Source organism: Ammospiza caudacuta, chromosome 1, assembly GCF_027887145.1.
Source record: "Ammospiza caudacuta isolate bAmmCau1 chromosome 1, bAmmCau1.pri, whole genome shotgun sequence".
NCBI classification, from domain to species: domain Eukaryota; kingdom Metazoa; phylum Chordata; class Aves; order Passeriformes; family Passerellidae; genus Ammospiza; species Ammospiza caudacuta.
The window spans coordinates 83,089,981-83,101,998 of record NC_080593.1 but is presented as its reverse complement, the minus strand read 5'-3'; the positions used below and the strand labels follow the sequence as shown (position 1 = coordinate 83,101,998).

The window sequence follows — 12,018 nt, the reverse complement described above, 5'->3', positions numbered from 1 at the left end:
TTCCAAAGAGGCCAACAGCAACTACAGTCACTGGGCCAAAGTTTCAGCAAGTAGTTGCAAATCTGCTGTCCAAAAGCAGACAGCCCTCTACTCCCAAGCAGGCTTCCTGCAAATTGCAGGTCCTTCATCCCTCAAGAACACCTGCTGGAGCTTGATGTCCAGCTGAGCTTGGCACTTCATGTCAGGGCAAGTTTTCCTTCCCTCCCTTGCACAACCAAAATGATAAATATGAATGCAGCAAGTGGAATTATCAAGGTTGAGTAATTTTGTTTCTTTATTTAAATGTTAGGTGCCCCATAATGATTGGAATTCACGTTCTGGCAGTAAATTTGAGTTCATAATACCCATGAGTGTATGGCTACCTTTGTGCTGCACGCACATTCAGTGCCAGAGACAATAACCTCAGAAATCACAGGGAGAACCCAGGCACTTCAGCAAAGCTGAAAGCAAACCTCTGCCCAAGGAGTTCTGGAGGGAGTACCCACTGTGGGCATGGTCTGATGACCACTTCAATTCTTTCAGAGGTGATGCACCAGGACAGCGCCCCAGAGCTATTTACGGTGCTAACACCACCAGCTCTGTGAGAACTCCCACACCAGGCCTGGCCCTGAGAGGTGGCTGCAGCAGTGGCTGTGAGACACCTTCCTGTGCCACACCACAGCCCCAGGTGCCACTTTACAGCACCTTCCCTGTGCACATCACAGCCTTAACACTTCTACTGCTTAGCAGAAGTGTTACTTTCTGTTATTCACAGAGTAGCAACGCTAAAAAAATTACAACACCTCATCTGAAGTGGAGCTGCCAGCATTGCCATCCTTGGTTTTAGGAAATGTCACTGGACACGTATTTCACAATATATCAAAGATTGCTTTCCAACCTTCAAACAGTTATCAGAGTCTCATTTTTCATCACATTCCTCCCAACAAATGATACCAGCCTTCCGCATGTTGTGTCTGAGAAAAATGTATCCGTTTCCCACGCATCCTGATCAGCCTCTTCACTCTGAACTCACTCCAAACCCATCTCCTAACACCCTGCCACTTCCTGACCACTCCTCTCAACCTTTCTTTTATCCGACACAATTTTTAGTGCTTAATCTACACAAAGCCACTGCACCCCAACCTGACAGGAACTTGGTAAAACCTGCTTAAATTGAAAAAAAGCGCAATGGATGGCAGGGAGAATTATTTTCCTTTGGCAGTACAACATATTCAGCATTTAAAAAGTATAATATCAAAGACATATTCCAGATCAGGACAAATAGTACAGTTCATATACATATATGTGATGAGCATTTTAAGCTCCCAGTGTCTCATGATACAGGACTCCTATGTAGGTGTTACTGTCTGGTAAATTTACAGAGGAGGATCAATCTATGATAGGAAAAGCACACAAAAGTGACAAAAAGAAACAAAGCTCAGCAAACAGGGGTAGTATTTTATTTTCTTTATCAACACATAATTTGAGGGGGAGGGTGGGAGATTGTTCCAGCTATGTCATCCTCAGAACAGATATAATCCATATCTGGAAGGCCAAAGGCTTGCTCCAAATGATATTATTACACAGCATTAGAAAGCAGATTTTTGTCACCACTCCCAGTTTTCACAGGTACTCCAAAACATGGGAGATCTTACAGTACCCAGACTGTCAAAGTCAGTATGTAACAACTATAACCATCCAGGTTACTTTTACCTTATTTCTAACATTCTCATAGATCAATTTACTAACTCTTTTGTTGTACTTAATATGCAAAGAAACGTGCAAGGTTCTAATTAAAAATAATCACATATTTCCAGCAAGATGTATCTGCATGTAGCTTTGGTTCCAAATACAAAGTGAAATATAAGAGAAATGTGTTGACTTGCTAATGTATTAAAAAAGAGTTTACATTTTTACAGTATGCTTCCTTTTTGCTTTGTGTCCTACTTTCTGGTCTATTAAAAGATTTCTTTGCTTTTTAATTTAAATTATCTTCTCTTTACCTTTTCTTCATTTCTTAGTTGACAGGATATTATTACTCCTCATGGAGAATGCTCTTCGATACATAAGACTACTTTAAAGCTGCATTTAATTATTCTCACTCATTTCCTCACTTGAAGCAGTGGCAAAGCTATCTATCCTGTTCTCTCAAACGAGCTTCATACATAAATCAATCCTAAAGAATCAAAACCAAAGCATTAATTGTTACTGTAAAACAGAACTGAGCTATGCAAGGAAGCTACAGATACTGAAACCTACAAATCTGAAGTCAGCATGAATGGATTTCTGTGTCAGCTCCACTACAACTTTCTTATTTGACCTCTGCAAAACATCCCTTGGTTCAACGCAAAGGACAAAGTAGAAAAGGCACACGGGTTTTTTTTGTCAAGATTTCTTTGTTAAAGCTGTCCTTACCTCTAGCACATGCAGCTTCTTATAGCTTCATCTTGAATGATGTCTTCTCAGATAAAAATCTTCTCCAGTCTGTAACCTGTCCACAAAAGTTGAGAAATTTCATTGTTTTCAATTATGTTTTGTAGAAAGTGGGCAAAGGTGATCTGACAGCATCGAGATAACAGCAGAGTGTTTAGAAGTCAATAAATGTTGTTAATGATTTCTATGCCTGATAGCTAAAATTGCAATTTTAGCTTCTTAACAGAGTCAGGAGGCTGCAAAGAACTCAGAAAGGCATCAGATAAAGAAAAAAAGCCCCCTACTGCTCAGTCAATACCCACTCTGAAATTACAAAAGCAGAAAGACAAGCCATTTTCTGAAGACAGCCCAGGTGTTAATCATACAAGGAAATAGCTCAAGGCATAACTTGCTCTTTTCTCCCTCATCATTTTTCTTTTTTAAATAAAAGCTTGTTTTTCTTACAGCAGTGTTTACACACAGCAAAGGCAGTGAGTTCTTACAACATCTCACATTTCAAATGTCGTTCAAGCTGTTTGTCAATCTGTCCTAAAATGTCATATTATAAAGAACTAGCCACATTTTCTACTTCTCATGCAAGTCTCCAGTTATCACCTAAACAAGACAGAGAACTTTCTTCCCCTCATCTAAAGCATCTTTGTCTAAAATTAGTGCAAAAACTCACAACAATATGGGAATAATTTATTTCTGTGAAGCTTACATCCTTCTTATAAAAAGAGATGAACCATCTAAGCCACAGATGTGGTTGTTCAGAGAGATGAATCAAAAATGCTTTGCCTGCACAGGGTGCATTTACTGAGAAGCACAGAAACTGAGGGGGAAGAGGAGTCCATGAATAAGCTCAGCCTTCAGAAGTCTTCTTTCCTCTAGCCCCCATCTAGGCCAGCACAACTTCTGTAGTTGAAATAAGCATTAAAACAGTCATTTTCAGGGAAGGGGCAGAAGGTGCTGTTGCCTTTTTTTTTTTTCTAAATCTTAGAACATAGAAGAATTTTGAGCAATTTTGGTATCTCCAGTCTTTATTTTTATAAAATTCTGGTTATCTTAAATGTGTTTTTCAACTGTTCATGTTGCTGTTCGCACTAACACTAGAACAGCAAGGCAATTTTTTCTTAATCAGAGTATTAAAATCTTATTAGTGCTCAATTTTTAAAAATATTTTTTAAAATAAGTTCACTGAACTTGGATATAATTGACCTATTTACCCATGCAGCACCTTACACTGAAGCAGTCTGAACTCCTTTACAAAAGGTTTCACAGGCTTGTACATATTAGTTTCTCCCTTAGACAGGAGAAAGGCATTACATGCCCATATTTTCCTTAATCTGTTATTTATGTGCCTTTATAATAGGTGTCATGCTAAGACAATAACTACAACTTCATTAGATCTCATGACACAGCATTCAGCTTTCCCAAAATTCATCCTGTACTGAATACTTTCTTAGAAGGCTCATTTTGGTGCTTGCACTTACCCACATACATCAATTTCACTTGGAAAGTAAACCAGATCCACAGAACTCATTTCTGCTTCCAGCTAATGCTCATTTCAGTGTGGCTGCTGCCCTTGCAACTCTGTTCACTTTCACGGCTGTAACACTTGCTCCTCCAAATGCAAATAAGAAGCAGAGATCCTTGTGACACTACACCACACTACAGACCCATTAATGCCAGGTTTATATTGGAGGGCAAAAGCTTACTTTTCTTGTTTGTTTTTATGGGTTTTTTTTAACTTATTGTTCCTACAATAGCAAAGATTTATAATTAAAAAAGCAAACTTGCTTAGGCCACTGGGTTTAGGTTTACTGAGCACTTCCATTTCCACAAAGACATGATGCATTTGCAATCACTTAAAATTACCTTTATTAAACACTTTATCTGTGTGGGTGTTTTCCTTGTCAGCCTTTTTAAAACACAAGTATTGCTCAATCTTATCACTGTTTTGAAGCCTGCCAGTAGTCTACTATGGCAAATAAACAGAATAAGCTTCTGCTACGAATCTTTGGAAAAATCACACTTCCATCTTACCCGGTGTACTCGTTGTGTCCCCTTTAGTAGACATGAATGGCTTTCTCTTCACTCTAGTCATGAATATTACACCTAAAAATCCAGCCTCTCCACCCCAGCATTACCTAAACTCTTGCATGTGAAAGTAATGAAAATATCAGACATCATCTAAATTAAAAATGAATAATTTCTTTTATCACCCAAGAAACTGTTGGAATACTCACAAGTATTCAATATGACAAGGAATTGCTGTTAAAAAAAAACTGTGACCAAAGCAATAAAGATCTGCAGATGAATCTGAAAATGTGAAGCAGCAGTCTCTCACTTTACAGATCATGTTAAAAAGTCAGAAGTCTATTTATAACCTCCAAACCATTAAGTAATACTCTCTGAATAAAAAAAAAATATGATCACATATAGTTAAAATATAAAAAATAAAGGAAACCATCTTTTTCCTAGGTGTTTGTCCTCTAGGAGGATATTTACATACACACAGAGTTCTGTCGTCTCTCTCCCACACCCTGCCCACACACATAGTCATCTATAGAGAGAGTGAGAAACATATGCTCTTGTTTCCCTATCTGAAAACAAACACAAAAACTAACACCTGTACTCAGTAATTATGTCATAAGAAAATTCTTATTTCTACAAGTCATTCCAGTGGGTTTTAAAGAAACCTGCTGCCCACAGTTATTAAAAATTCTGTGTCCTTCTATTGCTCCAGAAACAGGAAGAAGGGGGTAGAATAAATGGAAAGAAAAGGTCAGTACAGACTTTCCCCATATGACACTCATCAGAACCTACTGTAATTTGCATAAATATTCAAGTAATTAATCAAACCATAATACCCGAGCTCTGTTTCTCCTCAAGCTTTACATTCCCCTAATGCACGGATAGAACTTTCCTTCAAGCCTATTTGGCCAAACTCTACTGGAATGCTACAAGCAAAAGAGAATAATGTGAAATAAATCACACTCAAACCTGCCAGCTGGCTGTGTGTTTATATGTATTATCAGAAATAAGTCAGGATCTACTAATACTCCCAGCTGAAGTCAGCTGGCATTGTGCCACTGCCTTCCATTCACGCAGAACCATGACACTAAACATCTCTGGCTAAGGCTTTGTTTTAATTCCTACGAAACACGTCTCACATTTTGATGCCATATAAAGAACCACAGTAATAACAGTAAGGTAGCCTTGCATAACACCATAAAATGTTTAAAATAAGAATGTTGAGACCTGCTTGAATAACAGAGGGTGCTGAATACAGTTTAGTGCATGTGACCACCTGCAGTACTCTATCCAGGATACAATGCTAAATTTAGATTTCTGGATTAATGCCCACTGTAGGATATGCTATTTTTACTAAGTTCTGACATGTCTGTCCAATGGCACCTCTCCATTTCTGAAGTGGTACTGAAAGGCTATTAAAGCTTCAAGTTACCACTTGGCTCAAAACTGAAAATTATGAGTACTTTCACTATACTGTTCTTCACATTCTGATTGACTTTACACAATAGAATGTACAAATAAAAGCAAAACAAACACCTAAAAGCAGTATAAATAAAAAGGGCCCCCTCCCCCAGAACTCTCTCATCAAAACACAAACTAATAGTATTTTTTATATAGTAATGCAATTTTCATTTCAATGCACGGAAAAGATACAGAAGTAGCCTTTTCCTTCTAGGCAGACTCTTACACCTGTCAAAATAGAACCAAAAATGTAACAAAAAACCCCATGCTGATACATGTGTCACTGTATTTCACATAATAACATGGATTTTGAGGGCCACCACTTATCAAGTTTCAATTTAGACCTGTAAGCCACAAAAGTACATTGAAAAAAAAAAAACAGCTTTACATATGGTGGGAGCTTTTTTGGTTTTTTGTTGTTTTTTTTTTTTTAACACATGAATATACAGAGTTTTCCCAAGGAGGTATTTTTAGCAAGGTTATAGGGTTAGCAAGTTTGGAATGAGCTTTAGCAGTTTAAGATTTCTATCTTTCTACTCACATATGCTTCTTCCCTCTCCTGCCATTTTTCAACAGGTAGAGTTCTGAGAGAGATCTTCCATTATGACAGATTTAATACATATTTAATAATACAGACTTAAATATGGGCATGGTATTTGGCATGCATCCTGAAGCAAACCATGAGACATGTCTGCCACTTTCCAGTGAGGACAACTCAGCAGTCAGGGAGAAATGTCAGCCCTGAGAATGAAAAGGTCTTTATTTATTAAATCAAATGCAAATCTTTCATTCTAATACTTTGGATCTGTTTTTGTGGATTTTCTCAGGTATACTTAATTAAACCCACTCATCATCACCAACTTTGCTCAAAAGAGCAATTAATGAATATGGCACAGCTTAGCCCTGGAGGAGTCTCTGACATTTGTTTGTAGTGAAGACTGTTCATTAATTGCTCCCCTCATTCTAAATCTCTAAATGATATTTTTGACACAGTACTACAAGTCATTGTGACTTATTTCTCGAACTAGCAACATCTGCACTATGTTAGGTTAATAAAACTACCTTTGAAAGGTTTTCAAGAAGATATTTAAAGACACAGGGGGGAAAAGGAAAGTCTGGATGTGCTGACAGTGGAATAAAGAAGCTGTATAGAATTTTTTATTATTATCTCAGAGTATACTTTGTATTACAGATAATTTAAGCAAATATTTTGTGTTCCATCTTCTCCACAATAAATAGAACTCAGGCAGAAGTCCACCATGATTTTCCAACCTATTTCAACTGCGTTCTCACACCAAACTAAGTATTAATACTTCATAAGTCTTCTGATGATCATAAGCTCTCAGGCAAATGAAAATATTGGCTTTTTGACTGCTTTGGTAAAAAATACTACATTTTTATTTTTCCAGAAATAAAAGGTGGAGAGTAAAAAGTCTGGGTTATGAAGCAGCCACACTAATCCAAATACCTCTGTCCAAGATATAAAACAAAGTTGTTATCATTTCACACTGAGTGTACGTTTTAATTTATGCAATGGTTTTGCTGATCTCTTGTGCGTACCACAAACCAGGATGCATTTTATAAGTTTGAAAAATTAATTTGTTTATTTCCATAACACATGCATAGGATCATATCATCCACATTAGACTTCTACTGGAAAGCAGATAATAATTCACAAAAGAAACACAAAACAAATTTAAAAAAAGGTGCATGGAAGTTCATACCTGGAGAACAGCTGAAAGCCCTGTAGATCCACAGACCTTCAACATGCAAAGGAGAACACTGTCCACCCTCAGAGCTGGTGACATTACTTCAATTAGCCTGACCCAGTTTTCCAACTTGGAATTTGGTTTCTGTAGTTCCTATTATACAGCAACTCCTCCTGCCTGCCAATTATTGACATTAACACAGCCATGAGGCTTCAAGCAGCTATGTGTGTGAGAAACTCTGTGTTAGCATTCATTAGCTAACTGTGTACCTCTAAGCACTTAAGAAAAGCAGTGCAGCAGCTGTGGAAATGGTTAGCTGGCACCTTGGTTTTTGATCCAGTCTAAAAGGAGTGTGATGCTGGAGCAGTCAGGGTGAGAATAAGAGGGTAACACTGTGCCCCCAGTGGGCTGCCAGGTGTGTAGTGCTGGAGAGAAGGGAGAAAGGCTTTCATAAAATTGCAGCTGCCCATCTACTAGCTCCCACCACATTGTCCTCCTATGGCACACAGGCCCTGGTTTCCTCTGAAGCCCTCTATTCCCACTCACCCAAAACATCCTATCCCACCTGTTATTTCTACCAGCTGTTTCTCCCCTCTTGCCCACCACCTACATCATTATCTTTGCTCCTTGAAAAACCCCCACCCACCTACACACCAGCAGCTGCCCTTCTCTGTCCTGAGCTTCAGGACACAAAGCAGCAGGAAAAATCCTGACAGCTCTGTGAGTGCCAGCAGCTCCTGCCAGCCCAAGCCCCCCGCTTGCTCAGAGTTCAGTATTGACAGCAATACACGCAGCCTGGGCTGAGGGAATGCAGGAAAGGTGACCTGCATGTCTTGCATGTGATAGCACTAACAGGACATTTGGCAACCTCCTGATGGCAACCTTCAGCTTGCTCACAGACACAATTTCCCCTGCTGGGACACCATCTTGGCTGACTCACTGCAGAGTGAAAGCAAAGAAGAGTAATTCCACCTACTTACAAAATTCAAAAGACGTTCTTACCATTGATGGATTAGGCAGAGAGCAATCAGCTAACAACACCAGAAATTCTAGAGAACTATCTGTTCATTAATACATTTACACACATTTAACCCAAAGCAGAATGCTGGAGCAGAATGCCTTGGGCATTATCCTGCACAGGACAGATCAAGATCTACAAGAACAGCCAAATTACTAAATAGTAAAGCAAGGGATATTCTGATTTGGCTTGGCCTTAAAATGTACACACAGCAAAAAGGAACTCAACAGAGCATAAGAGCTCATTTTATTAGCATTGCTAATCTAAAATGAAGATAACAAACAGTGTAGAACTTTTATTTCCATTTTTTTTTAATGAAGTAGAGCTAAATGTCAACCCTCAATATTCCACCCCTCTTCATTAACATTAAGCAACCTAACGTTTAATTAAGAGCCCTACAAAAGCAACATATTACAGCACATTATCTTAATTACCATACTAGGACCTACTGATGCCACTTTCAGAACTGCAGCTGCAGTTTGAGGCAGCAGAACCTGAAGAATTTAGAAATTAAAACATAACAACTGCACTTCAATCTTACAGAACACAGACACTTAATCACTGGCTGTACTAAGAGCATGGCAAGATATACCATCAAATCAGAGGCAAACTGTGGAGAAACATTTGCACTGATAAAATGCTCATCAGCTTTCAGAAAAGTATATGTGTACATTAGTGTAGTCCAATTAGCCTGTCCATGTTTCTGGTTCATCTAAATTAACCTAACTTCATCATTTACAAAAATTCTTCTGATTCAATTATATTTTCTGAATCCAGTTAAATCATTTAATCACATCTGCCTTTAAAAGATCCCACTAATAATGAAAGATTAATTCAAATGGTATTTCTTTTATTAACTTTTTTCATTCTCCAGCAAACGTTGCTGCATTTATCCCTGCAGTCCAGCTTGCTAGAATAAAGTTAAGAAGCTTATGAATTTTGGATATTACACAATCAATATTTGATACCAATATTTCTTTGTTCTTCAAAGTGATGAGCTCTTCAGAGCTCAAAATAGAACTATCAACATCAGAACAGTGTCCTGATCTCTGTTTCAATTCACTTTGTCTTCAGAACAAGCTTGCACACTAACCACTGGATTGAAGCTAATAAGTTCTTCCCAGCAGAAAGGCTTCTCTCTCCTTCCACTATTACTTTGGGATACTACAGCACCAATCTGACAATACAAATGAAGAGATTATTATCTATTATCTAGCCTGTGCCACCGCTTGACAAATTATCATAGACTGCAAAACTGAGGTGAATTCATGTGTGTAGAGAGGGGAAAGCAAGCACCCCTGCAAATATGTGGAAGAACTGTAAGGTGAGGGTAATTTTGACCATTCATAGAATAAACCAGGAAGCATTTATAGTTGCTGTTTGCAAGGAGTTCTTTAGAAAATTACATGTGTCACATATTTTACTATTAATATGAATCTTTTAAAATACACATAAGTTTTACTGTAAGGAGGGAACATTACTATGAACCAGTTATCTAGCTAGAATAATTTTGGTCACTGAGCCCCATCCAACAATTTCTACACAGCAATTATTGCTCAAATAAGTTCTGTCTAGCACATTGTTCATTTAATTCATATAGATTTGTCACACATTACTAAAGTAACTATCAACACTGTAGTTTTACTTCAGATATGTGTTATACTTCATTTTCCCTTGATGGGTCAGAACCTTGAATGAATGGAACATGTGATCTACAGGTTACAGGCAGCTGCCTGTAACAGAAATGCCAGAGGGAGGCAATTAGCTTGTGTCTCCAGCTTGCTTTATGCCACACTAAGTAAGGCACCAGAATCACTGAATCATGGAATGATTAGGTTTGGAAGGGGACCTTGAAGATCATGGAATCATTAAGACTGGAAAAAACCTCTAGGGTCATTTATTCCAATCTTTGGAACACCCAACCAACCTCCTGATGGAGCCTTTGATGGAACACCTCCTTGTTCGCTAAACACAGCACTAAGTGCCACATCCAGTCCCATCGTGAACACTCAGAAACTGCAACTCCACCACTTCCCTGGACAGCCCATTCCTATGCTTAACCACCCTTTCAGTGAAGAAATTCTTCCTGATGTCTGACCTGAATCTCTTCTGGCCCATCTTGAGGCCATTTCCTCTTGTCCTGTTGCTCGTTGCCTGGGACAAAAGGCCAACCTCTACCTTGCTACAACCTCCTTCCAGATAGATCATCTAGTCCCAAACCACCTGCCATGACCAGAGAACCTTCCACAAGACCAGGTTACTCAGAGCCTCATCCAGACTGGTCTTGAACACCTCCAGAGACTGAGAGTTCACAACTTCTCAGGGCAATCTGCTCCAGTGCCTCACCACCCTCACTCACAGCAGAGAATTTCTTCCTAATAGCTAATCTAAATCTACCCTCCTTTAGCTTAAGGCCATTCCGTCTTGTTCAGTCACTGCATGTCCTTGCAAAGAGTACCACTTCAGCTTTCTTGAAGGCCCCTTTTAGGTATTGTGAGGTGCCACAAGGTCTCCCCAGAGCCCTCTCTTGTCCAGGCTGAACAGCTCTAACTCTCTTAGTCAGTCCTCACAGAAGAGGTGCTCCAGCTCTGCTCTCCTCTGGACTCATTCCAACAGGTCTGGAAACATTAGAAACTTGGCAAGAGTTAGCAGTAAATCTTTCAGGACTTACTGAAATAGAGCTTTGAGTAAAGAAGGTTTAAAGAAAACATAGTTCACAGATGATATTTAAATACAGAGTCTACAAAATCTTCTCTATAGGACTGCAAGTGTGAAAACACTACTGCCAGAAGTACAAGAAGTACCATTTCAATGATTCTGAATATTGACTTGCATCCTTCACTTCCCATGCTGAGCTACAGTTGAATGCACTGGGAGTGATCTTGCCAGACAAAAGTGATTCCATCCATAGATGCCCATATTTACCATAATAGGTAAATTATTCTCTTGCTTCCCATGCTAATTAGTCCCATACTCAGTGCTTCTCTTGAGTCAGGTTTTCTTGGGTCAGCAGTCTGTGAGTTGGTGGCCACAATCTGCCCCTGCCAGAATTACCCTTTACCCAGACAGAGCTGATTTCAGCACAGTTGCTTTGTTAGTTTCTTCATTGCCTTGGGAGTTCTGCCAGATGTCTTCATGGCCCTTAAATTCTGCATTCTGTGTGTTCACTATCAGTGGTACATCGTTCTTCCCAAGCTTTGTTAACCTCCCCCTAGGTCTGAGATCACTGCAGCATGTCCAGCCCTAAACCTTAACAAGGCAATTCCACCAACAAGTAATTTGTTGTTCTTCTAACAACTGGACATCACTTAGAGTTTGCCAGTTAGCTGCTCTCTGTTTCATGGATTACATTACCCTTCTTGTTGATTAGGCTTAAAACTACAGAAAGATAAAACATCAATG

The 12,018-nt window shown here is 39.0% G+C and overlaps 1 protein-coding gene across 5 annotated transcripts in view; it reads right to left on the bottom strand.

The window, feature by feature from the left end:
* The window catches only part of SEMA5A (semaphorin 5A), a 372,788-nt gene that overhangs the window by 291,518 nt on the left and 69,252 nt on the right, over nt 1-12,018 (bottom strand). For 3 of the 5 annotated variants that reach the window (XM_058824781.1, XM_058824771.1, XM_058824763.1), the window contains exon 2: nt 2,395-2,470. The exons of the other annotated variants lie outside the window; for them this stretch is intronic. The gene's annotated coding sequence lies outside the window, so the exon portion shown is untranslated. The remainder of the gene's footprint in view (nt 1-2,394; nt 2,471-12,018) is intronic. 5 annotated transcript variants of the gene reach the window in all.